Here is a 27508-nt window from a genome sequence, read left to right on the forward strand (position 1 = left end):
TTGTGGAAACCTTGGGCACAGAAGAGCAGCATAGTGAAGTAGAAATATATTAGGCATTATGCAGTTTGCTGGATTTTGATTTTGTTTCCATTTTTTCTTAAAGAATAGCTCCTATTCTTATTTTTTCTTTTATAAAATGACTTTAAACTTAAATATGCAATAAGAAAGAAAAATAAACATATTGTAAGCTTAAATACTAAGAAAAATACAAAATAAGAAAAGGAAAGAAAGAATTGCTGCATGCACAGCAGAACATAAGAGAGGATTCAAAATATACAGCAATAAATTTCCATTTCAGGAAAGCCTGTATAATAAATATTACCTCATGTGTTTAGAGCTTTCCACCTTTGTTTTCTTGTGAGTTTTCTTTTGTTCTCTGCTGTGTACCTTTTTCTTTATTTTATCCCCCTTTCTCTTCCCCTCCCCCAAGAAGGCTACAATTAAGCTGGAGGCTACAATTAAGTACACATCACACACACACACACACACACACACACACACACATCCATATATATATACATATACACACAAAAATATATGTACAAACACCATATATAGAAATGCATAAATACGTATACATAGATATCTATAATCATACACATGTATACACAGATACATTCATATGCATCTATGTAAGACTGTATTATACTTGTTTTGCTCTGTTTCTCTGAAGGTGGATGCCATCTTCCTTTATAAGTCTAAGTCTTCCCGTATTTTTCTAAATCTACCAATTCATCATTTACTATACCTCAATATAGGAAATTATAATATTAATATTATTATTATTATCAATATTTTCTATCACCTGATACTGTCTAGTTATTTTAAAGAGTCTAAATCAATACTGATTAATATGCTGGCACATAGTATAGTTTCGCTATTTTTCTCATATGATTAAATCTATTTCAGTTTTAACTTTCTTTGAGATCATTGCTATCCCTGCTTTTTTCTCCTAGTAAACTCTACTCTTGAACTTTAATTTGTTTGCATGTATTTCTTATTTCCTATCCTTTCTGAATCCTCTATTGTACTTCTCCCTACTACCTTGCCCTCCTAAAACTTAACCTACCCCCCTCCAAGGATCCCTCCCTTATCATCTCCCCCTCCCGTCTTTTCCGCACTGTCCTCTTGTTTCTATCTGAATTTTGAAGGCTTTTATAGACTTCCAAATGTATATGTTGTTCCCTCTTTATCACATTCCCATTAGTCTAGACATCCTTCTATACCTCCTTTACCCTATTTCCTCACCTTTTTGTTTCTTTATAAGTTGAGAAGACTTTTATTCCCTCCTAAATGTATACATTCTCTCTTTAACCCAGGTATGATTTATGTAGGGTTCCCTCTAAAATCCCTCCCCTCTCCCTATCCTCTTAGCCTTTTGTTTCTTTCTGAATTTAAAATATCTTTATATCTTTCTAGATATTTATGTACTGTTCCCTCTTTAATCCATTCCTGATGAAAGTAGGGCTCCAGAACTATCAGCCCTTCTCCCTCATCTAATTATGTGTCAGTTCTTCTTGTTTCCTCATTTAGGTAATTATTCTTTTTACCTTTCCCTAGATGGTATTACGTTTTAGAATCACATCATACTCAGCTCTAACCCAACTTTTCTCTCAAACTACCCAGTTACTAATTACAATCTTAGACATACAGTCTACATTTCCTTGTATAAAAAGTAAGCTGTCCTTGCTGAGTCCCCTGTAATTAATCTTTGTTTTTCTTATATTTCTCTTGGAACTTGTATGTCAGACTTTCTAAAGGTCTTTTTGCAACAAATTCCTGAAAATCTGACAATTTATTGAATATCTATTTTTGTTCAGGATTATGCTTAATTTTCTGGGAATATTTTCAGCTCCAACCACAGTTCTTTGATACTTAATGTTCCAAGACCTGTGGTCTTTTAATGTATTCACTGCTAGGCCTTGTGTCATTCTAATTGTGGCTCCACTATATTTGAATTTTTTTCTTGTTTTATATATTTTCTCCTTGAACTGGGGGCTTGAAATATAGCTATAAGTTTTCCATGTAGGATCTCTTTCAGGTCGTGATCAATGGATTTTTTTTACTTCTACTTTCCCTTTTTGCTCTAACACACTTCAGGACAATTTTCTTTAATTCTGTATTATATATTGTATCAAGATTCTCTTTTTTTATTGTAGTTTTCAGGTAATCTGATTATTTTTATGTTTCCTATTCTTGATCTGTTCCCCAGATCAGTTCTTTTTCTTATGAGATGTTTCATATTCTCTTCTATTTTTTTCATTCTTTATATATGTATATATATATATGTATATATATATATATATATATATATATATATATATATATATATATATATATATATATATATATATATATATATTTCTTGGTATCTTATAACTTCAGTGGCTTCCCCTTGTCCAATTCTAATTGTCAAATTATCATTTTTTCCTTAAGATTCTGGATCTCCTTTTCCTGTTGGTTAACTTTCTTTTCATGAACTTGTTTTTCTTGGATTGTTCTTTCTTTTAAAAAAAATTAAAATTAAAAAAAAATTCCTCAATCTCTCTCATTTGATTTTTAAAGTCTTTTTTTTTTTTTTTTTTACAGAATATAAAGGTTTATTTCAAAAAAGAATATTATTTGCCAGGATACACAGATGCACTTAATGTAACAGTACCTTCTGCAAAAATGTTATGTAATACTCAAAAATGGAAGAAACAATTTTATTTTCTACAAATTAGACAGCAGATGTTTTTCTTGGCTCGTATAACCTCCAAAATGGAGCTCATAAATATGTATCTTGTGACAAAGTAGCTAACCCTAAAGCCTGACAGCACAGAGCTAATGCTGATAACTTAAATGACTATTACACAATTGCAAACTACTCTTCGTGTTCACACAGTGTTAAAACAAAACAGTTTCATTCCAATATTCTTTGCTTCTTGAATGGGACTCTAGTGCTGCAAGGAAAAAAGTGTTCAAAAGATACATAAAACTATTTAAAATTACAACAAAACTATTAAAATACCTTCTCAAATTGAGGAAAGCAATCATGTTTTTAAAAAAGAAAGAAAAGGGGGGAAAAGGAGTTTCAACAAACTCCTGGATAAGTCGTCTGTCCTCTGACTTGTCTGTTAAAGATTTACAAGAGATTTCAATAAATTATCTTGAAATCATGTTAAGTAGCTGATTTCAGAATCTTCTTGGACATCTGTCCTTAAATGGCTTAAATCCAGAGCCACTTCCTCTTTGCATAGAATTGCCTGTGATCAGTACAATTCTATTTATTGGTGATGAGTTACTTGTATTCTGGGGTATCATGCCTGCTCTTCCCTAGCCATCACCCATTCTCCTTGTGTCATGATACCCACTTCTTTGAGAACTTGGACCATGCCATTCTTTTCTTGGTCCACCTGTTTCACGACCATGGCGTTCAACCACATGTTGATCTTCAGAATAATGCTGTCCACCTCTTCCTCTTTCTCCTAATACTCCTCTTTCTCCCTCTCTGCTACCATAACCAAAAGCACTGCTTTGATTCCCTGGGGGAGCACCTCTCACATTGTGTCCAGCCACTTCTCTTCCTGATCTTTCTGGTCTTTCACCCCTTGTGTCCCTTTTTTTGGTACTCATGCTATCTTCATTCTTCCAACTAGTTTGCCTAGGAGGATTTGGACCACCCTCTCTTGGGTGACTACCATGTGTTATATCAGGCCTGTTGTGAATGATCACTGTCCTCTTCTCATCTCTATCTCCATGCACTTGTCGTCTATTAAGTGTCTCTAAGTTCATTTCTTGGTGGTGGTGGATCATTTCTTCTGGAATCACTGAAATTTTTGGGATACCTTGCAAACCCTGGATCTTCTCTCCCTGCAGTTGGATGTGTGTGTGTGTGTGTGTGTGTGTGTGTGTGTGTGTTTTTCCCTTCTCCTTGACTAACAAAGCGCTCCTGCCTTTCAAAAGATGAAGATTGTACTGCTGTACCCTCAGGAAATCGGGTCCTCTCTCTATAATCAAAGTCATTAAATCTGTTCTGTTGGCGATTGTATTCAGATCCGTGACTGAAACGTGCATCTGTGTCTAGAGACAGATTTTTAGTCTCATTCTCGTAAGGATCATCTCCCCTATGATCCACATCACGTAGACGTTTCAAAGAATTCCTTTTTCCTTGTTCATAACGAAGCTGTTGCTGTTGCCTTCGCAGTCCTCGTTCCCGAGCAATACGTTCAGCTTCTTTTCAACGTTCCTGTTCAATTCGAATGCGCTCCCTTTCCAAGCGTTCACTCTCCATTCTCTCTCTAGTTTTTGCCTTTCAATTTCTAGTCGCTCTCTTTCTCTCTGCAAGCGCTCCTGTTCCTCCCGTTCACGAATCATTCTAATGCATTCCCGTTCTCGAAGCTCTCTCTTCTGCAAATTCTCTTCGTCTTCTAAGCTCCACTGCTCGTCATATTCTTTCTAGGTGTACTAGATGTTCTTGCATTCTCTGCTCTTTCATCTTCTCAAAAGGCAGTATGTCTTTGCGACTTCTGTAGTCTTTATCCTTCTTCTTATCTTGGCTAACTCTCTCCCTGTTCTGTGCCACTTTATCATATCTCCCCCTTCTTGAGGATCTAGAGTGATCTCCTTTTGTTTGATCTGATATTACCATATGACCCGGACTCTTTGCACTTATTCGTTTCCTTTCTTCGCTTTTTTAAATTGACTCTGAAGTTCGGTCACTTGATCCATTATCACCTTTCTCATCTTTACCTTCTGCTTTCTTAGTATCCTTACTTTCTTTTTTCTCAGATTTTTCAGACTTTTTTCTTCTTTTTTGGTAGATGCTTGAGTCTTGCTAGTTTTATCAGTTGTAGATTTTTTATCTCTTGTACTTCTGCCTGAACTTGATTTTTCATCACTTTCTTTCTTTAATTCTTTCTTAGAAGGATCTCCTTTTACTTTCTCAACAGAAATCTGTTGTCCATGAAGTTCAGTGAGATGAAGGTGTGCAATATATCTAGCTACCTCAGTACTTGAAGACATAGTTACAATACCATAGCATTTTGCTCCATGACTTCAGGCATTTTTAACCACTTTTGCACTGAATACCTTTCCATATTTACCAAAGAGATTCTTCAAATCAGCTGCTTTGGTATTAGAAGAAAGTCTACTAACCCAGAGATTTCTATTTGAGCTTCCACTGCTGCCACTAGTGCTACTGGTACTTCCTTTGTCATCCTTTCTTTAGATTCCTTTGAAGAACTCTTTGCTTGACCAGAGACCTCAGTAGACGAGGGCCCTTTCTTCAAAATATCCTTTTCTTTGTCTCCAGATTCTGCTTTCTTAGAAATTTCTCTGGCTTCCTTCTCAACAGTATCACCCTTCACACTGTCTTCCTTCTTACTATCTTTATGGCTCTTCTTCATCTCATAATCTTTGCTTTCCTTCTCCAGGATCTGTGCAATGGCTTCCTGCCCATCTTTTGGCTTACTTGCTTCAGAATAGGTAATTTTCACATTTTTACCTATTTTAAGGACGTCATCACCATCAAAATCCAGAGGGGTGGCATCTTCAGCCTGGACTGTGACCAAAATGTTGTCATCCTCAGCTTCTTTCATAGACATGTTACCTTCCATCTCTTTGTGAGCTGTCTGATCAGCCTCAGCTAGGTTCTCTTCTGAAGGAAGAGGTTTAGATACTTCTTGTGTACCATCACCAGAACCTGCTATATCTTTTTCCCTTTCTTCTTCTTCACTATCTGGGACTATAAGAAAGGGGTCATCTTCATCTTCTTGGCCTTCATTTTCCTAATTTTCAAGGTCTTTTTCTTTGCCTTTTGCTGCTTCTGCTTGTTTTAATTCCTGATCTTTTTTATGCTATTCAGCAGCAGACAAGTCCTTGGAATTATTATTTTCTTTGTCATTTTCAGTAAATTCTTCAGTCCTTCAATTCATCATTTCCATCTGGATCACTGATGTTTTGATTCTCTGATTCACTTTCCTTGACAAATGTATCATCTTTCACTGAAGCATCTCCACTCAGTTTGTCTGTTTCTTGTTTTTCACCTTTGCTTTTTGCTGCTCCTTTCTTATTGGAAGTATCACCCAAAGAAGACAGGTCAGTGTTATCCGGATCACCTCCTTCCTCTTCAATTGCCTGCTTGAGCCAGAAACGAGCACATTTTTCACCCCGTTAATGTCCAAGTTCCTCCACTTCAACTCCAGTTTGAGATCGATCACCCACAGGTTGCTGATCTTCTTACTCTCTGACTGCCCCGAGGCTGCAGAGGTGCCAGAGGAGGAACCAGAGGCAGTGGCAGCTGTTTTAGAGAGGGAGAAGGCAGCGGAGTTGCTGCTGGGTGAGGGCGGCTTCTGCGACTTAACCAACTAAAGTCTTTTTTGACATTGCCACTTGACATCATTCTTTGGTAGGAGAGGATTTTTTTGCTTCAGCATCCTCCTCTGAAGAGGAACTCTGGTCTTCTCTACTTCCATAATAACTTTCTACAGTTGTTGTTTTTTCTCCTTTGCATGCTTATTAAATATTTATATGTAGCAACTTGTAATCACCTGGGGGATGGGGGATGGGAGATGGTGACTCAGGCTTAGATACACCTTCAGTTCTCTCCTCTGATCTGGAACTGAAACCAGGAACTTCACTTTCCAGTAAGTGTTCCCAGCCAAGAGCATCCCTGGCCAGTGCTTCTGCACTGCCCAGGTGTGTGCTGGTTCCTTTTCTCCCAGAGACACACCTCAGCAGTACAGCTGGTCCTGGAGGCCCTTATCAGCAGAGATTCCCTCAATTTTCCCCTGCTCAGAAACCCAACTGCCCATGCTGTCTAGGAAGTGAAAATTCCTGTGACTGGGGCTGAGGCTACTTCTTAACTGAGATAGGCTCGCCTCTTGCTGTTTCAGATGAACTAGCCTGAAAGTGTTTAGACTTCATAGTAATAAGACCTCAGTCCTGGAATTTTTCTTTGAATCTTCTCTGGTTTTCTTAGGAGGCTCATTGTTTTGCCCCAACTCTATTTTCACAGCTCTACATTTGCCCTGAGGTGCTATTTTGTCTAATTTATGGGGGAAATCTGGAGAAGTTGGGATTTTCTGACCTACTCCAGCATCTTCCCAGAATCCTCTCTTCATTCTTAATTGAACCAGGCATGGCTTCAAGTGCCAGCTGTTCCACAAACTAGCTGTGCCACACACTTGGTAATAATGATGTGTGCCACACATCATCCACATTAGGCTTCAGTTTCTTCATCTCTGAAATCAAGTAGTTAGATGAGATTATCCCTAAAGTCCCTTCCAGCTCTAGCAATCTATGAATTTCTATGAGATAATTTTATTTTAGACATTAAGTTCTGGCTCAGTGATTTACTAACTATATGACCTTGAACAAATCTCAATCTCTGAGCTTCAGAGAGGGGAAATAACTCTGTAAAAGGAGGATAATAATACCTACCCTAGCTCTCTCTCAAAGTTATTATGATAAAAGGAGATAATGTATGTGAAAGTGCTTTCATTCATTCAGTCAGAGTGCTCTTATAAAGTGCTTACATTTGTATAGTGATCTATAATTTATAAAGCTCCATACATTTATAGTGCTTTATAAATTGTAAATTGCTATGCAAATAAATGCATGGTATTATTATGATGATCATACATCGCCTATCACAGTTAGAAAGGGATTGTAAACTTGAACAGTTTTAGATTTTCAATAGAATCACTTTATTCATTTGATAAATGATCATATATATTATAAAGATTTTTTTCAGAATAGCTCATATTTTTAATTAAGCAGGTCACTACATTAACATCTAGCTGCCATTGTTGATTTGCCTTCTAGTGAGCTGAGGAGAAAGCATTTTAATCAGATAGTACACCAATGTAAGCTGTTTGGTCTATGAGATCCATGTCACAGGCATATCTAACTGCTGCCACCTTGGTACTGATCTTTAAGACTATGGAGGCCTGCTCCCTGCCATGGAATTAATTATAGCTAATCATACCTAGAATTTATATGGTACTCTAACATTTGTAAAGCACTTTACATATGTTAATTCATTTAGTTCTGAGAAGTGTAGCCTGAGAGTGTGAAGAGGGTACTAGAAGCACTAGACAAGGAAATGCATTGGGAGGCTGTTTTTTTTCTTTTTTTAACTTGGAGAGGCTCTCTCTACCTCCTCTAGTATCATTCTTTAAAAACAAGAAGAGGGAAGAGGAGAGAGATTGGTATTGCTATAAAAAGTTTTTCAATGAAGAGAGATGGAGCAGGATGAGGGAGGAGGGATTGACTTTGCTCGCTGCCATCCTTCATATGCATGGTGTCTTTGCCCTTCCACCTCACCTAAGAGAATGCTTATAATTATCATTATTTGGGTTTATCTTTGAACATCAACAGTAGTATTAATTACTATTGAGAACATGGTGGAGGAACTGGCTTATCTCTACTCTTGGCTGAGGTCCGTGTGTATGTGATACAAGTGTGCCATATCTTTGATGTGAGAAACCCAAAGGCATTAGGGGCAAAGTTAGGGCAAGTCAGAGTGGAAATAGTATTTTTTTCATAAATTTTCCTTTTTATGTGCCTTTCTGTATATATATATATATATATATATATATATATATATATATATATATATATATATATATATATATATATATATATATATATTTACAATGTTATATAAATTCCTTGAGGGCACCCACATTCTTGTATCATCTTGGCTCCCTCTCTATGTGTAAGGTGGAGGGATATCTTTGGATAGGGATGAAACTATGTTCTCTTTTGAACTATATCCCATAGAATACTGCAAAAAAGCTCAGCAGATAATAAAGGAAATCACACAAGGGCTTAGGTACAGGGGTGGGAAACCTGTGACCCTGATGCCACATGATACCTTTTAGGTCCTTGGGTATAGCTTTTTGACTGAGTCCGAATTTTATAGAACAAATCCTTTTTATTAAGAGGATTTGTTCTGTGAAGTTTGTATTCAGTTGAAAGGCTGCCCTTGAGGACCTAGAGAGCTATATGTGGCTTCAAAGCTACAGGTTCCCCCTCTCAGGTAGCCAATTAGTGATAGGGATTTTCTGAAGTGAGTGGACTAGAAATGACTTAGGAGGAGGGGTAGACTGTGGGCTCCATCTCCTGTTGGTACTGGTAGTCATGGAGGTGGTTCCTGGATCATGTTGATGGACTGTCAGGTATTCGGATGATTCATTGAGGAGTCCCCTTAGCTCATGGAAAGTCAGACTTAAGAATTTTAGTGTGATAGCACTTTGACATTCCTTAGATGGTTTTAACCCTCTGATTCCAGAAAATAACTACTATGAAATTCTGAGCCCTCAGGATTGATTCAATACAAAAGACTCCAGGTATGCTAATGTACATTTTGCTGTTCTCTCAGTCCAACTGATTTAAGTTGTAGCGTAGGGGTCAATAGGACTAATTATGTCATCTTTATTGCTTGTGAAATTTTTATGGGAACTATATGATCACAGTATTTTTTCTATCATTTTCCTGTTAATTAATTTGCATTTCCATTTTGATGATTTTTTTTTGCATTACTAAGATATGTGTGTGGGTGAATAAGCATTATGTATGTTTTGTGAAGTTGGTTGATTAAATTTTGGAAAGAAAATGAGATCTCATGAATGTGGGTACAAATAGGAGTCTGATACTTGCAGTTAAAGCATTTAGGCCTTCTACAGTTGGGAGATGATCTTGGATGAGTAACTGCCCAATGCACTGAATATTCTAGGGAATATTTTTCTTAACTTTCAGCACTGCCACTCTCATTTTGTCTTGGTGGTTCATACTTGAGGAAACATTCTGTAGCCAATTGGGAGCAATTTCTCTCGTGGCCAGCACTTTGCTCTGCCTGTTGATCTTGCCTCAAGCAAAGATTGCCATGAGTATATAATCTAAGACTTAAGACTGGATAGATTCACTTTTTAATCAGCAAGAGCATATTACCTAATAAAGGCATCCCATCTGTATTTTCATTGGCATCCTAAATTTTTCCACATTGGTTCCTTGGCACTCCATTTATTACTACAGGACTTTGTTGTGTGTTCGTCCTTTGCAGCCAAAGAAGACCATGCCATCAGTGAAATAATGACATGACTTGCACGTGACTTTGTTTTGAGTGAGGGAGGGCTGTGCAGGTCAACAGTCTCACTTCTCCTCCAGAGCCATCTGAATCCAGTGATCAGATATTCATTGGGATCACTGCAGATGACCCAGGATGAGGTAATTGGGGTTAAGTGACTTGCCCAAGGTCACACAGTAGGTGAGTGTCAAGTGTCTGAGGTGACATTTGAACTCAGGTCCTCCTGACTCTTGCACTGGTGCTCTATCCACTGCATCACCTAGCTGCCCCAGGAGATTGTTAATATATACTCCAAATAGTCTACCTAATTTTTTTTCCTGCTAAAAAGACAATAAGGTTGTTGTTAAGAATTCATTGAGACAAAAACTTGAACCACTGATGTACTTTCCCAAATGCCTATGCCATAAAAATCTGAACAAAGAAAGATAACTCCTTGACATATTCCCTGATACTCTGCAAGTCAACACACTCTATACACTATATGAAATGACATGGCGAACTTATAGGTGAGGGGGGCTGCTTCCATGTGAACTAATGATATATAATTGCTGAATATCCTTTTCATGGTATTATCAAATAAAATCCTCTCTAATTAAATGTTAGATGGTTATCTTATTTAATTTCACTTGCAAACCTAAACTACTGAACCAGTCTACATTGAACTTGCCCCAGAATATGTCTGCAGTAGGAATCAAAGAATTTCTCCTTTGGTGGCTAGGAGCAATCTCATGATAAGGACTCTATTTTTAGTGATTAGTCTCTTGGCAGGATGACAGTCTGAACTTTGCCCCTAATTATAACTACAGTCTCCTGCATTGCTGATTGATGATTTCACCACATTGTAAACTACTGATATGTTGTATCATGGCATTAACTGCTCTCTGCATATTCTGTACTTTATTTTTGGACCACCTCTCTTTTATCATGGCCATTTTATTCATCCATAGACCACAGTGAAAAGTATAAAAAATCAGTCTCTACATATCATATCAGTAATTATTTCTTTGAGAATGATAGAGTGTACCACTGTGTTGGACACATTTCATAAAGCATTTATTGTGTCTTGCCCTCCTCGTCCCCCATGCCTTGCATTTTCCTAAGTGTTCATGGTACTGGGCAGAGTCTTTGTAATGCAAATATTATCATAATCAGCAAGCAATACCTTTCCCCTACTTCCAGGAACAAAAAAATATCTATGAATTCAGATGGTCCCAACCCTGTAATCTTAAATCAGTAAGTCTAGAGGAAAAATAACAAGGTATATTGGAATGAATGAACACTGAAGGTACTAAACTTCAACACCCATAATTCTGTCACCTCTCCCAGTATTCCTGAGGACACTGAACCAGTGAATCTTTAGGATTCTATAGCTGTTGTTTTTTTCTAGCATGAATGGGGCAAGACTCAGAAGGTTGCTAAATTCTACTACAACAGATCCTAAATTCTAAGTCTACATGGCCAGAGGAGGGAAATATCCCTCAAGGAGCTACTATAGTGCTCAGTGTCCTAAAGTCCAACATGCCTATGAGCTGGGGAGGCTTCAGTGTCTGTTCACCTTAATAGGAAAAGCTACAAGTGAAAGAAACCTCTGAATCTACGACCATTTCTTCTCCTTTTTTCTTCCTTTCATCCTTTGACTCTCTCCTGATTCTCATCGTTCTGTGAAACTTTCAGGGTAATGTCATCACCTGCTGAATTTTCACAAAATTCTGATGGATGTAATTCCCAAGAGAACATTGGGTAATACAAAGCTAAGATGTAATCCTCACCTTTACATGAGTGCATTTGGTCACAGACACAGAATGTCTTTATAGGGACAACTCCAATCATTCTCTTGGCTTTTCCCTTTAGTTGTTATAGTCTTCTTGTCAATCTCATGGTAGGAAAAAAGTGAAAGAGAAAGAGCTCAAAACAGTCATCTCATTAATATTACTACCTCAACTCTCTCACAGCCTTCCCTGAAACAAAGACTGCTAAACACATTTGCCTAAGAATAATCTAGATTCATGCTTTTCTTCCCCCTTAGTTATACACACACACACACACACACACACACACACACACACACACACACACATACACACACACCCCAATAAAATTATTGGTGACAATGTCTTTTGTTGTTCAACTCTGAGCTCCTGTGTCAGGAAACATATCAGCAGTTGTAAAACCTTTCTCTACTGTTTGCTTCATCACCTGTGTGCTTTTCTCTCAGCATAGTTCAGTAGTCCAAAGGTTAATTGCTTTGTCTTAGTGAAACTACAAAAACAAAAAAAAAGCAGAAAAGAAGACAAATCAAATTCTTAACAACCACAATTAGAAAAGTAGATTGACTTTTAAACATAGGGAGTGGGAGTGCTGTGAAGGGTGAAGAAGTAAGAGACTGTCAGTTCTGTTCTCATCAATCTGAAAAATTCTAGTAACTCTGAGTTGACTCCGTGTGGATCCTTCTTAGACTACTCATAGTCTTTATCTTGGTGTTTCAGCTTTAATTCCACCTCTGTCTGCTTGTCTGTTCCTGGACGCCCAACATATTTTTCTAGTTTGGGCCCTGATGCTAGTGACATTGGTGACATTTTCGCTTTCAGGCTCCTAACCTCCCTTCTCCCACACCCATTCACATGACTTCTATTTCTCTAAACTCTCCTGTGGGAACTGTGGAGCTGACGACAGCAAATGATTATTTGTGAAAATTGAATGAACCACACAGACTCCATCTTGTGACTCAATTCTGGAGGTAGCTTAGTTTCTATTCAATTATTGGTCTAGTGGAATTTCTGTCTTGTAAGAAAACTTCATTCAGTTGTGGGAACTGGGAGAAAATTTAATTACATCATCTGAACTCAGCCCTGCATGGCTGGGAAAGTGGACCACCTCTCCCTGACATTTAGAGACCCTTAACCAAGGACCTAGGTTATGTTGACCAAAAATGCAATCATATTGAAAGACTGATGCAAGGAGTTTTCTCAAAATTATATATCCTAAGAAACCTTTTTGTCTTATCTGAAAATTGGCCTCATACTGATAAATCAGTTCCTGTTTCCATGTTCTTTTGGTTGTTTATAAATACTTGGGTGGGAGAGAATGAGATAGACACCTTTTTCCCCCTGGTTTCAGGAGAATGTATCTGTTAACTTTGCCCCTTCCAACTTGGAAAGTCTCTAATCTTTCCTCTAATTAGAAATAGATTACCTGTATTTGGGGTCTAGATTTAAGATGAGGAAGGGGTCTGCTCCTGATTCATTAGGTAATTGACATGCATTGACTAATAAGTACTCAGAAGTTCAAACTTTTGTTTCCTCAGTCATTTAACCATTTAATTCATTCATCACTTTTTTTTAACATCTGGATTCAAACAATAAGATTTTCTCTCAGTTTCATTAACTGAATAAAGTTTTCTGACAAGACATAAATTGGCTAAACTCATAAATGAATAGAAACTAATCTAGCTCCAGAACTGAGTCATAAGATGGAGTCAGTGTGGTTCACTGCATTCCCACAGTTAACCACTTGTTGTCCTAATCCCCTCAATTCCCTCATTGTCTAGGAATAGGAGGAACTAGGACATCAGTTTCAGGATGCTAATGGCTCCACTGAGATTCAAGAGACTTAAAGATCATTGGAGTGGTCTCCAATGTCCTGTTACATTTGGGAAATGCTTTGTTTACTCAAGAAGTATAAAAATGTGAGTTATTAATTGTGGTTAAAACATTTATCTAAGGGACAAAAATATTTAAAGGAATAGGGGAACAGTTAAGATTTCTTTTCAGTTTGTCCTTGAAGAATGCAGGCATATCTCAGAGATATTGTAGGTTTGGTTTAAGAGTATTAAATAAAGGAACTATGACAAGAAAGTGAGTCCCACAAATTTTTCGATTTCCCAATGCATATAAAAGTTATATTTATACTACTGTAGCCCATTAAATGTTCAGTAGCATTATTTCTAAAAACCAATGAATATACCTTAATTAAATGCTTTATTACTAAAAATACTAACCATCACCTAAGACTTCAACAAGTCATAATCCTATTGTTAGTGGAGAGTCTTCTTCCAATGTCGATGGAAGCTGATCAATCATGGTGGTGGTTGATGAAAGCTGGGGTAGCTATGGAGATTTCTTAAAATAAGACAAGCATGAAGCTTCCTGAATCAATTGACTTTTCCTTTCATGGAAGATATTTCTGTAGCACGCAATGCTGTTTGACAGAATTTTACCCACAGTAGAACTTCTTTCAAAATTGGAGTCAATCCTCAGAAACCCTTCTGAGGCTTTGTCAATGAAGTTTGGATAATATTTTTAATATAGTCATTTCTCAGTGAACAAGGAGACCTGGGGAGAGGGAGAGAGATGGGGAATGGTTGGTCAGTGGAGAAATCAGAATACACATCTATTGATTAAGCTCTCCATCTTACATGTGCTTAGTTCATGTTGACCTACAACAATTACAGTAAATAACATCAAACATCACTGAACACAGAACACCATAACAGATATTTTAATAACAATGAAAAGTTAAAATATTGCAAGAATTACCAAAACGTGACATAATGTGAGGCATAATGTGAGCACCTGCTGTTGGAAAAATGGTGCCAATAGACTTTCTTGATGCAGGGTTGCCAAAAACTTTCAATTAATAAAAAAAATACCATATGAGCATATATATGTATATATATATGTGTGTGTGTGTGTGTGTGTGTGTGTATACACACATACACATATATGAAGCATTATAAAGGGAAGAAGAACAAAATGAGGTATACCTATATGTATGTATGCATATACATGTGTGCACACATATATACACACCAACTATATGCATAATATATATGTCAACAAATCGAATACATAATATACAACACATATATACGTACATATACATAGACAACTAGACAAACTGAATACATATTCTATATACATATGTAGCCCATCTCCAGTTTCCACATTTATTATCTTTTCCTACGTCTCTCTTTTTATTTATCTTACTCCTATTTTGTAGTATAATTATTTGTGTACTCTTCTTTGCTGAATGATTTTGAAACCATGATCTGTATAGTTATCCTTTCCACATCATGGGGGTTAGGGACACTGTGCCCTTACAATCTGGAAAGTTCACACAAAAAATTTTTGGCCTTCTCTTCATACCAGAGAAGAAGTGTGAATTATTATGATATCAAAAGTTAAATATATGATATTATTCAATATTCTATATACATTTTATGCCTCTCTGAGTTTCTAAACTTTTCCTGTGTCATCTTCTGGCCTTTGCATATTGTCTGTGGCTTCAATAAAGCTCCCTCAAATTTACCATTTAATTTCTTATGCCAATCTGTGATATATCGAAACCACAATGAGGAAAATTGCAATGTGGAAGATCTGTATAGTCTCTACATTTGTATCTCCCATAAAGACCTTTCTTATATTAGGTTCTTAATGTAGGCTTTCTTTAATGATTTTTTAAAAGAATTTCTATGGTTTTATTAAAACTGTGGTTTTGTTAAAATTGATATTTTTAAAAAATCATGTTCAATCTTCATTGGTAAGAATGGATTAAAACTGTAGTTCATAATAAAAAATCCACAATGCAACATAGAAGCAGTCAACATTTCTCCTAATTTATCTTCCTATGGTAGGAAGATAAAAATGAATGAATGAATGAATGAATGAATGAATGAATGAAAAATCATTTAATAATAGCACACTATGTTCCTGATCGTGTGCTAGTTTCTAGAGATGCAATAACCTTCAAGATAGTTTTTAGTGGCAAGGAGTTTACCTTCTGCTAGGGAAAGACAGCACATAAAAGGGAAGTGGTTTTGAAAATGGCTGGGAACAGAGAGGTTAGTGGTTCGAAATGTTCAGATAGTGGATAGTGCCTTGTTTTGGGCAAGACAAAGTGTAAACTCATCTATTTGAATCCAAAGTCCCATAAGCAGAGTCTGAGTTCTCATGATAGTGATAATCTATTGCCTCCACAAGCCACATTTTATTTTGGAGTTTTGTATAATCAATTCAAAATATACAAAAGAAAGATAAGATATAGTTCCTGTCATTGTGTACTTAAAATCCAGTTCGGTAGCTAAATTAACTCTCCAAACAAATAAAGGGAAATTATATGTGACATTGATCTGTTATCAAGTACAAAAAGCTTTCAGGGGGGTAAAATAGGCTGTATATATACACATACACACACCTCATTATCCAGGGCCATATTTTTGGACAGCTCTTTACTGCCCTTTTAAGCCTCCCCTCATTTGTTTCCTTTGCTGATGTCTTGCTCTTTCCTCTTTATAGTGTTCCCCAGGTTCTACTTTTTGCCTTCTCTTTTCCTCTTCCCCATCTCTACTCTTTCTTTCCCCCCCGCTTCTCCTTTCCTCTCCTTTTTTGTTTCATCATCTTTTCCTACCCTTCCCCTACACCTTTCCATTTTCTACAGTCTATCCTTCTTACTCTTCATTGCCAGAAAGTCTTCTTCCTCCCTCATCAGCTTTCTTCCTAAGATTCTCACATGAGATTTTACAACTAAATCAGTCATATGACTATCGTTTATTGCTATGTGTTCAATTTATTTATATGTGTTTTACTACTAAATTCTAAGTTTCAAAAGAGAAGGCAATCTGTTGTCTGAACTTTGCATCTTATCCAATGGCTAGCACAGCATTCTGCACATAGTAGGAGACTGATAATGGCATATTACAGTAAAATAAACGTTAGAGTAAGAATGAAAAGCATTGTTCTAAATGCTAATATGGTGCTTATAAAATGTTTTATTATAACAATACCTGTGTTTCAGTGTTCCAGTGAAGAGATGTTAGTGACCTAGCAAAAAAATGGATACCAGAAGACAGATTTGAAGTTTTGTTTTGTTTTTTGGACATAGTAATGCAGTTATCACATCTGCAAAATGAAGACACTGAGCTAGATTATCTTCAATTTCTCCTCTATCTCTAAAGTTCTATGATTACGAAGTAAACAACTAGTAAAGGTTTGTTTCCAATATAAGGAATAAAATAAAAGACAAGTAAGGTAAGTTTATTTTTTTAACCCTTTCCTGATGACATCATATCTTTTGCCACCCTTTTTAGTTGTTAAGACAATGCCATCATTCTCTCTCACTAACAACCAGGAAAGTCAATATATGCTTTTTGACCTTTGTTCTGCAACCACTACTCAACAGTCTCTTCTTTGAAATTCATACCATATATGTATTTCTTCTTTTCTTTCTTGGTCAATGCAATTGATCAGATCATATGATCACAGATATATACCTAGAAGGAACTTGAGAGACCATTTAGTTCAACTTCTTCATTTTATGACTGAAAAAAATTGAGAGAGCTGAGGAAGGTAAGACTTGCCTAAAGTGACACAGATACGTTTAGAAGCAGAATTTGAAGTCAACTCCAAATTGCTCCAACTCTGGAACTAGTACAAGTCAGTTTTCAGAACAATTTCCTTCTTCCTTCAATGATTTGTGCACCTGGAACAAAATCTTCTTTTTAATAATTAATTCAATTTAAAGAAAATGCTGTAAAATTAGAGCTGCCCCAAAGTGAAATGAAATGATTTGAATGGAAGAGAGTTTACTATTCCTTGTGATCTTTAAGCAGTGACCATTTGTTGAAGGTCTTATAATAGGAATTCTTGTTCAGCTATAGACTGACTGTCCCTCCTAACTTGATTGTGTGATTGAATTTAAATTATAGCACTTTAGAATAAACTTACCTTAATAAAAGTCAAAATGGCAATCAAAGTTCTAGGTGTTCTGGGAGTCAGAAAATACATTTTGCTTTCAGATGTGCTAATTCTCTTCAATTATAGAAGTCATTTGATTCTTTTCTTTCTCATTTCCACATCTAAAATTTAAAAAATAATTATTATTCTCACAGTAATATTGTGGACAATGACCAATTCAAATTTACAAAGAATTAATATTTTTTTTGTTTAAAATAATATAAATTATTATACCTGGGCCTAGCTCTTTCATATGATAACAATGATTCTAAAGAAATGCATTCAATTTTTACCTTGAGAAAGTAAAGTAAAAGGAAAGTGATATTTTTGAGCATTCCTTACATGCGGTGGTTGTTGTCTTTTATTCTCAAAGAGGATCAGAATGACATCACTCTACTAGAGTCAAGTCACAATGTGTCCCTCTGTGACCAGTCAGACCAAAATGAGCTCAGAATACTCTACCACAGGACAGCCACCAATGGTCTATCTGAACATTTGGGGTCAATTCTCTAAACTTGTTCATCTTGTGTTTCTTTTGAGCTGTTTCAATTCTGCTTTGTTCATGAAGCACAGTAACTTATCTGATGAGGGCACACCACACTCTGTCTGCCATGTCACACAATCAATTCCAAAGTTCTTAAGAGGGACTTTTAGAGTGCCCTTGTATCACTTCTTCTGACCATCATGTGAGTACTTGATCTGTGTTAGTTCTGCATAAAAGAATATGTTAGACAAGCATATGTTTGGCATTTGAACAGCATGACCAGTCCATCATAATTTTGCTCTCTGCAATGGAGTTTGAATGCTTGGCAGTTTAGTTTAAGAAAATATCTTAGTGTCTTGTATCTTATCCTGCCAGGTGACCTTCAGAATCTTCCTAAGGCAATTCAAATGCAAGTGATTCAGTTTCCTGGCATGGTGCTGGTATACTGTCCAGACTTTGCAGGCATATAAAAATGAGGTCAGCACAATGGTTCTGTAGACCTTCAGTTTGGTAGTCAGTCTAAAACCTCTTTTTTCCACACTTTTTTTCAGAGCCTATCAAACACTGAGCTAGCTCTGGCAACGCATATGTCAACCTCATTATCATCGTGTACATCCCTAAAAAGTATACTGCCAAGATAAGTGAACTTATCCACAGCATTCAAAACTTCTCCATTTCATCTAACCCATGGTTTCATGTATGGGTTGTGTGGTGCTGGCTGACAGAGTACTTGTGTTTTCTCGGTGTGAATTGTTGGGCCAAAATTAACACAAGCAGCAATGATCCATACTTTGAATGCATTATATTAATACTCCTTTTATAAAATATACTTATTAGTCCAGAGTATACGCCAGGGTACGTGGAGGTACTATTGATATTTTGTCCATGTGGGTTATGTGTCCACTTAGATTTATCTAGATGATTCAGAGAGGGGGATACCCAAGTGACTGCTGACAGGGGTTGGAGAGGGAGCAATTGTTGTTCTAAACTGACACTGGAATCCTATGGTCACTGTGCTTCTGGCCATGCTACTCTCTAAATACCATGACTCCTCTCAAAGGGAAGAAAGACACTTCTAGCATTTTTTGTCAGCTACTTGATTGTCCTAAAAATACAAAAACAAAACATCAACAACAACGACCTACAGCTAGCACGAGAAAAATGAAAATAAACTATCTATTCCCATTCAACAAGTAGAAACAAATGTGAATGTTATTTGTGCCATGAAAGGGAATGGAAGCTTGGGTTCCAGTATAGAGGGGTAGATGTGTGAGTTCCATCAATAGTTCAGGTATAGACCCAGTAGAATGGGCAGCATTATGAAGTGTGCTACAACAGCAGATTGTGGTTCAGGCACACAGATAAAACAATAAGCTTCTCGGGTACGAAGAGAAATAGCAATTTAGGCAAGCAGTAAGTGCAGCAGTGTAAGAAGGTTCATCACAGCCCTTTATTTTCTATAATCTGAAGCTAAGTTGTTTCTATATTGCTGTCATTTCAGTAGCTAGTAGTCAACCTGATGATTGTCCTCTACCAAAGGACCAATTGGTAGACTTGTTTGGAGGTGTCTTGCATTCTAACAACAGAGAAAAGATGAACTTATCTTCGATTAACTATCTAGACTACATGGAAGAAACAAGTGTTTGTTTCAGGAGAAACTTCTAAAAAAAATGCTTTGGTGTCACACATCCCCACACACTATCTTGGGACTCCCAGGGATGGGGAGATACTGGCTGGTCATCTAGGAAGCACTCAACAGAATATGGTATGGGTACTTTCATTGTTGGCTCAGAACCTAGGAAAGGTTTCATGAAAAAGGGTAATGACTTCTCAGTAGCTTTATTGAGGAAAACATTGACTCATCCTGAGAACTGGTAAGAATAGTGAAATTATCATCATATATACTATGACTCTGATGCTCCTGTTGCTCCTCTGTCCTCATCATCACTGAGATCTATTATAAGTCACCACTGACAATGCCCTCACCACATAGGCTGGATTATATCAGAAACCTGTTATTCTTAGGTTTTTTTTTTTTGATATTTTTCTGTTTTTTTTCTTCTTCCTCTATACTTCCCTGGTAGGTCAGTATTTTCTAGAATGCCCCTAAGATCAATTAAGTCTAGTAAAGTTGCATAGAAGATCTTTCTTATGGTTATCAATATGAAAAAGTATTGATAAAAAGTATGGCATATGGCAGGGGCAATATTGATTATGCCTGGAAAGTCTCTAAGATGTTGGCTATCTCCCCCTTAAAGGTAGGAAGTAATACTATCCTTGAGATTTAGCTGATTCAATAAACTAGTTCTGGAAAAGCTGATATATCTTTCTGGTCACCTGAGGTGTAAAAATTTCAGTTAATAACTAGTTTTCATGCCTCAGGCTTGACATAGCCTTCTGAATGGGAATGGCCCAGTGGCCAATGTGGAGGTGAAAGGAGAAGTGCTCAAATACAGTAGTGCTGTTGAATATTCTTTCCATGCTTTTGTTAAACAGATTTCTTTCGGTAAATGTTATATGGTCTATGAATGTCTTATTTTATTCCTGTCCTAAGCCTGAAATACCAGGCTGACTTGAATCAGACCAGCCCCTGAACAATGACTTTTCTAATTGATCATCCATGACCACAGACATTAGCAAATGTTCTTTAATTACGGTTTATGCATATCATCGTCCTGCTACTAATGTTATTACTAATAGTCATCACTCATTTTCCATGTGGGTGGATAGCTCTGAAAATAGCGGTGCAGAATACTATCCCAGAAAATAATCTTATCCCCAATTTTACAAAATGGAATTTTGCTTCTTTGTCTTTAAGTTAGAATTATAGCTTCAATATTACCTCAGTTATTAGATTTTGTCTTTTGGCAATTAGAAATCTCAATTATCTTGTCCCATTCTAATCAAGAAACAAAAATTTATTTCTATGTAGCACCAAAAATCCCTTAGTTATAATAAAGGCTAGCATAAAGGTGAACACTTTCATTAGTGCATGTCATGAACATTGTAGCAAAAAGAATTATAACCCATGCCAGCCCAATCCATCCTGCTAAGGACCCATTTATAGAAAGAATTTCTTAGTCACTCAAATTCCTTGAAACAAATTTTAAATTGACAGATGGGAAGTTCTCAAGGAAAAGTGTAGTCTCTTATTTCTTTATTGAAAGCTGTTTGAGAAATATCTACATATGATGTACATATCTAGACTAATGCAGCAAATTTCAAAATAAGGGACATTGGTGGATAAAAAAGAGACAATCCTACAGAAGTAAATGAAATTCTTTCATATATTTAATAAATAATAATGAAAGTGACAGAAAAGTATAAAGAATTAAGGGTAATCCATTACCTGCCTAGAAAATTAATGAACTCTTTTACCTTCATTGAATGTATATGAACATTTTAAGCCTTTTCCTGAGAGTACAAAAATCACAGAATCCTTCCTGAACAGAAACACTAGAATTAATTCCCTAAAGATCACACACACACACACACACACATATATATATATGTGTGTGTGTGTGTGTGTGTGTGTGTGTGTGTGTATAAATATATATAATATATACATCCATACACATACATATATACACATATAAATTATGTATTCTATGCTTTGTTTTGTTTATGTTTAGTAACAATATTTTAATACCACAAGGCTGAATAATACTTTATTTCATGTATATACAATTGTAAAAAAAAAACAAAACAGTCTTACAGATACTGTATTACTATTTTCTAAGATTGATGGTAAAACTGAATGCTATGCTTTCCCTTAGTCACACAATAAATAATAACTAGAATTAGAACTTTATCCCAGATTTGTTGTCATGTATGTATTCTTTTAATATTTGCAAAGAATTTTAATGTATTATCTCATTTAAGAACCACAGTACTACTATATGGTAGATACTATGGAGATGCTTCTTATAAATAAAGAAATTTAGTCTCAGAGAGGGTTTAGAGGCTTGTCCATGATCAAAAAGCTAGTAAGTATCAGAGATAAGATGTGAACCCAACTTACTTGCCCTCTCTATCTCTCTCCCTGTCTCTCTCTCTCTCTCCCTGTCTCTTTGTCTCTCTCTGTCTCTCTCTGTCTCTCTCTCTCTCTCTCTGTCTCTCTCTGTCTCTCTCTCTCTCTCAGGGTTATCTGTGTCCTATCTAAAATATGACATCCAGAACTGACCAAGAAAAAATACAATAGATCTATTACCTCCCTTGTTAAAATACTACACTATTCTTACACTATAATGTCTATACTAAAAAATGAATCAATAATATCTAATCTATATCAAAACATGATTCAGACACTGTATGCCATATGGGACTACTCTATTTAGTATTCCTTAATTCTCTAAGTCCTTTGTAAAGAAAGATTTATTCTTTCATTATTATTCTTTTTCCCTACTATATTTTTTTTTAGAGATTTAAGGGATCTTACAGATAACCTATCCCGATAAATTTAATTTGTATCTAGTGAAAACAATTGTTCAGAACAGTTCTTGAAAAATTATCCCTTTTTCACATTTGCTCTCCCCACCCTAACCCCAGTTATTTATGCAGTTACAAAATATAAGAGGATAATCAAAGTAAAGAAATGTTCCAGTTAAAGTAACTGAAAAAGATGCATTTATACTTTATTATTGTTTTAATGAAGTGTACAAAAATGTTGTTGACTGAATTGGAAAGGAAGTATGACTTGCTTAGGCCTGGATCCAAGTTACATTAATAAAGCAAGCTTGCCAGTCCTGTATTTCAATTGAAGAGGAACCCATCTGTGGATGACATGAATAGAAGATGCTGAGAGCTGGAAGAAAGCATGAAAAACCACATGGAGATGGAAAAAGAAAAACAGGAGCAGCCATCACTAGGAGCAAGTGATAGAAAGGAGTCCATGTGAACTTATGAGGCACATGGCACATCAGAATGATTTCTATATCATCAAATGCTTTTCTCTTCCCCCTTCAGATCCCAAAGAGAAAGAAAAATCTTAAAGTCTTTTCCTTGTAATATGGATGTCTGTTTCTTAAGAGTCTGTTGACCTAAATTTCAATGTTTTAAAATTTATTTTGTCAATAAACTGGCAATTTCATATAAATAGTGTTCTCCAGATGTTTGCTTTTCTGGATATGCAAACCAATGGTGAATGATTTAGGAGGAATTAAGGAGAGCTTCCAGAGAGAGGAGTAAGGGAGAAATTTAAAGCTATAATGAAGGTAAGAGCACTCTTATAACTGGAAAAAGGTAATTACATATTCAGTTGGCACAACTTTCCAAGGCAGAGAAAGAATGATTATATTGGCAAACCCAAGTAGGCAAAGAAAGTAAAAGGGTGAGGATGAATACCAGTGACTGAAAAGATCTGCCTTTACAACCTTACTTTACCACAGCCACAAGTAGAGGAGGAAAGTCACAACAAGGAATGTCTAAGACAATACTGGAACATAGATCTCTTGATCACTTCATGCTTCCTATTTATTAATCAATAAACTGTAATCAGTTTTGCCAACCACATTTAAGTTGCCTTCTTCTGGGTGTGGTTCAAAGGTTCCCAAAATAGATGACACTGCCCCCAGGGGGTGCTGGAATAATTGGGGTATAGTGGCCTTGGGGCCAATTGAGGGGGAGCATTGAATAAAAATAAGGGGGCACTGAAAGCATAAGGAAAGAAGAGAAGATACAAAAATTTTGAAAAACAATTGGGGTATATTCATCTGTTGTAGAACAGAGTTAGAATCATAGTGATTACATTATGTTCAAAATTTGCATGCAAAATGCAGGTTATAATCAATCAGGTGTCAAGTCTGCTGACAGGTCTTAACAAGCAAGTGTTGGCTGGCAAGCATGTTGCACATGATCGGGAAGTCCAGCATGCATGAACATGCATAATGACTTATTTATAATATGATGCTATATGGTTTCATGACACAATATTGCATCATCAAAATTTCAATGTAGAAAAATCCCTGCAGCTTTACAATAAGCTATTAACTCTAAGAGGTGCCATTTTAAAAAACATTTTATATTTTTTGAAATGACAAAAATTTCAAAAAATGCTAAAGGGTTGAAGAAAGTAGATTTTGGGGGGGCCTCTGAGTAATTTGTTTTTGAAAAGGGGGTGGTAGGTTAAGAAAATTTGGGAACCTTTGTCTTGCCTATATCCTTAAAATATAGTAACCGGAAGATACCAGGCCTTTTTCAATTCAGTTAATGGGAGTATTGGTCTTTGGGAGAGCTGCTCTCTCTCTCTCTGTCTCTCTCTGTCTCTCTCTGTCTCTCTCTGTCTCTCTGTCTCTGTCTCTGTCTCTGTCTCTGTCTCTGTCTCTCTCTCTCTCTCTCTCTCTCTCTCTCTCTCTCTCTCTCTCCATACTATTGACTTGTAAAGAGCCAGAATGCCACTAAACTCCCATGTCTTTTTCATAAGAAATATTATGCAACCAAACCTCCCCTATCCTGTATTTGCAAAGATATTTTATTAAACCCTATTGTAAAAGTTTATTTTCACTATTACTGAATTCCATCATACTGGAATCTTACTTATTTTAACTAGATTGATATGGAAATCAGTACATATGAATATTCAGTACATTTTGGGAACCCAAAACACAAGCTTGGGTGGATGTAAAATGAGACCTGAGCATGTAGACCCCAAACACCAATATTTTGGGTAGATCCAGGATCTGAGAAAATGCAAAATTCCTTGTAGCCATCTCTGCCATTCTTTGGGAGTTATTGAGGTCAGAGAGACGTCCTGGGTTGATACAATCTCTAGTCACATAAAGTTAGTTAAACAGTATAATAACTAATAAATTTTTCTGCAACATAATAAAAGTTTCCACAGTATCTTCTCTCCAATTTGATAACTTCTACTCTTTGGATCTTAGTGTTCATGTAATTGTGGCTCCTCTTAATTATATCATCATCTAGATCACTCATTCCTCTCCATCCTATTCATAGGGATGTGTTGAGAGACTTTGACAAATGAATTCTGTAGGCATAGAATTACCCTGATATTCCAACCATCACTGTCAAAGAAAGGACTAAATTTATCTCACCTAACTTGTTCTTCATAAGGTCATATTGGTCCTTAGTGATCATTATTTTCCATCTTTTAAAAATATATATATTCTAGACTTTTCCAGATGTCAAACTAACTGGTCTGTAGTGTAAAAACTATACTACTATTCTCCTTAAAAACAAAAGCCATTTGCTCTTCTCTAGTATTTCTCCACAATTTTTCAAAGACCATGACATTCAGCAATCCCATCTGTCAGTTCTTTAAGTATCCTACAAAATAGTTAGCCTGGGAAAACCTTGAATTCTTTGGGTGCAACTATATTATTTTGTACCATCTCTTCACTTAAATTTGGGTTTTATCCCTCACAATCCAAAGACATTTCTCCTTGATAGAGAAAATTGAAGGAAGAAATCTTTTCATTATTGCCCTATATCCTATACCAAAGCAGTGGTCTTATTCCTTTTTGACATTCTTTTCACCCAGACAACAATTAAAAGGCACCTTTTGTTGTTCTTATGATTTTTCTCTGTTCGTTCGTGCATTCTGAAGTATTGTGTTCCAATACTACCTCTGATGATTTTTTTGTCTCTCTGTAGGCAAGAAATAACTTCAATTTCCTCATCTCTCAAAAGGATTACAAGACCATATAGGAGATGCTCCAAGATTATTCATTGTAGGTGAGCTGCTGATGTCCATCAGCATGCGTGGGGAGAGTTTCCATACCAGGAGTTCCCTGATCTGAAGAAATCACAATTCCAGTCACAGTTCTCACTCCGCTTTCCCCAAGATGATAACAAAACCAAGACTTATACTACTTCCTTCACAGGATTTTTTTAAGCAAAGTGCTTTGCAATCCTTAAAGCTCTAAGAAAATCTGAAATGTTGTCTTTTTGTCTGTGGCATCTTCTTAAAAAAAAAATTCTTCATATGAAGTAGCTGCATGTATCTGTCTTGGTTTTCTAACACCCTTCCTTCAATACCACCTCCTGCTTACCTCTCTCCTTCCCCAATTCTAATCCAAATCTAACCCCTCCCCCTCCAATAGATCCTTCTGGGTTCTGGATTCACAGAAAGTTAGAGACTGATCTGAAAACAAGAAGTGGATCAACTCTGGGGAATTATTGACTGAGGTGAATTTGTGAAAATTAGTCTAACCATGTCCAAGGAGATCAGCATTGTCATGCACTTGCCTTCAGGGGAATTCACTCTCACCTAAACTCTGAAACTGGGAGAGTGTGGGAAGAGTTTTTACCATGAATTCTGGGAGAAAACAACCAGAAAGAAGAACAAATTTGGAGTTCATGTGCTATCCTCTAGTTTGCTGTCCTGTGACAAGATGTGGGACACCTGGGTATTCTCTCCTCTTCTCCCTCAAACCCTTCCATTCAAAGACACTATGATTACCAGGTACACTGCCATGACTGAGGCTTAGGAGAATGTTTTTCTGTGCTGTGAGGGCAATGACTCCTAAACTAACCCCAGAGCCCTCATAGATATTATCTTTCATCTCTTCCTCTGATTATGGGAATCATGCTACTCAGTTAATTGATTAACTTTTAAATTCTATCTTTCATTCCTGTGAGGGACTTGCAAAATAAGCAAAATAGTAACTTTGTGCTCTTGCAGTCAGAAGTTCCTGGTCCAGGTAATTGTCACTGTGTTGTGCTTCTTAAGCCTTTTGGCACACATCTCCTCCCCCATTCTGCTGTCCAGTGCCTTTGTCATGGTCCTCGTTGAGAAGGAAGGACAAACACAACCTGTGAGTGATGGCAGCTCCTCTCCTCCTCCTCCTCCTCCTCCTTCTCCTCTTCTTCCTTCTTCTTCTCCTCTCCTCTCATATCCTACCCAGGGGAAGGTATACTTCGTGCCCAAAAGCTGCCTTTTTTCCTCTGGGTTTACTGGCTACATTTCTTGCTCAAAGATCAAGCCTTAAACTCAATTTACCCATAGACTAGACAACAAGTCCCTACCTACATGGCACAGAGTGATTGCAATTACTAAACAGTAATTGTTTCTCTTTAACCCAGGAACCCTGAGGGTCTTCCCCTCCCAGTTTGATTTTTTTTTTTTTTATTAAAGGAGCCATCCCTTGAATAATTACATTGAATATTCATTGAATTCATTGAATATTCATTGAATGGGTGTATCTCACTTAAAGTGAAAATGTGATAAGACCTTAGTCTGAAAGGGCCAGGGTCTCACATTGC

At 36.5% G+C, this 27508-nt stretch overlaps 1 pseudogene; it reads right to left on the minus strand.

The window, feature by feature from the left end:
• Positions 1-3103: 3103 nt before the first annotated feature.
• LOC140512191 (SAFB-like transcription modulator pseudogene) lies at positions 3104-12648 on the minus strand (annotated as a pseudogene).
• Positions 12649-27508: the final 14860 nt, after the last annotated feature.

This window comes from Notamacropus eugenii, chromosome 6 (assembly GCF_028372415.1).
Source record: "Notamacropus eugenii isolate mMacEug1 chromosome 6, mMacEug1.pri_v2, whole genome shotgun sequence".
NCBI classification, from domain to species: Eukaryota; Metazoa; Chordata; class Mammalia; order Diprotodontia; family Macropodidae; genus Notamacropus; species Notamacropus eugenii.